This window comes from Cibotium barometz, chromosome 29 (assembly GCF_041138505.1).
Source record: "Cibotium barometz isolate CiBa-2024 chromosome 29, ASM4113850v1, whole genome shotgun sequence".
NCBI lineage: Eukaryota > Viridiplantae > Streptophyta > Polypodiopsida > Cyatheales > Cibotiaceae > Cibotium > Cibotium barometz.
The window spans coordinates 38,273,576-38,275,084 of NC_141074.1; positions in this window are offsets into that span (position 1 = coordinate 38,273,576).

Here is a 1,509-nt window from a genome sequence, read left to right on the forward strand (position 1 = left end):
ATTCAAGTCATAAATTGAATGTTAAAATTGAGAAATGGTCGGCCATACAAAGGAGGTTATGGCAAAATTTTCTTAAATTTTGTGGAACTAAAGTTTATCATTAGGTTATTCTAAAAGAGTAATTCCTTCCATTTGTGCATTCTAAAAGATTTGTTTTTATTTCAAAAGTGTCATTCCCATTAAAATTGAATTCATGCATAGAAAGATGCATAAGGATTTTTTTTTATTTCAAAAGAGTTATTCTCATTAATTTTGATTTTATGCATAGAAAGATGCATAAAGGAATTTATTTCTATTTCAAAAGAGTTATTCTCATTAATTTTGATTTTATGCATAGAAAGATGCATAAGGGAATTTATTTTTATTGCAAAAGAGTTATTCTCATTAATTTTGAATTTATGCATAGAAAGATGCATAAGGGAATTTATTTTTATTTCAAAGAGTTATTCTCATTAATTTTGATTTTATGCATAGAAAGATGCATAAGGGAATTTATTTTTATTCTAAAAGTGTTAATTTCATTAAAATTGATTTTATGCATAGAAAGATGCATAAAGGATTTATTTTTTTTAACGTGTTATTTTCCTTAAAATTGAATTTATGCATAAAAGGATTTTGTAAAAAGTGTTATTCCCACTGAAGTTGATTTTATGCATAAATAGATGCGTAAAGAATCTTTATATCAAAAATTAGAAATTCTCTTAAATTCTATGTTTAAACAAATGTGATGAGAATAGATGTGATGAGAATCAGATAGATGTGAATGAATGGATGGATGGATGTGATATGAAGAGAAGTGATGAGAATGTGATGTGGATAGATGTGATGAGATATGACGTGAATCAGATAAATGTGAATGAATGGATGAGATGTGATGTCATATGAATCAGAATGTAAATGAATGATATGGGATATGAGTGAGTATGTGAAAGAATGGATGTGGATGTATGTGAAAGAACGGATATAGATGTGTATGTGAAAGAATATATGTGGATGTGAATGTGATGGATATGAATTGAATGTGATGTGATGGATATGAATTTAATATGATGGATATGAATTGAATGTGATGGATATGAATTGAATGTGATGTGATGGATGTTTACTTTTGCTCACAGCCAAGCAATTTTTTGCACAGGAAATTGTCACACAGGAACTGTCATTTTAGATGACTCCTACTCTTGTCAGACCAAGAAAATCCTCACACACACAAAACTTCAGTTTCAAAACACACACATTCCTCTTAGATCACTACTACATTGTATCTACACTCAAGACACTGAATATGCAAAGTACAAGAAACAGGAATAAGACAGATAGACTCACAAACTGCATCTTGCATTCAGAAATCCCCCATAGCTACACAGAAAATCCGCCTAGTATCAAGAACATCCATAACTGAAAATCCTTCTCCCTTTTCAAGAGCCAAACGACTTTTTAACTTCTAGGATATGAAAAGTCTCCAAAATAGACTAAGGATTCATACATATGATAAAAGTAATTCCTCCT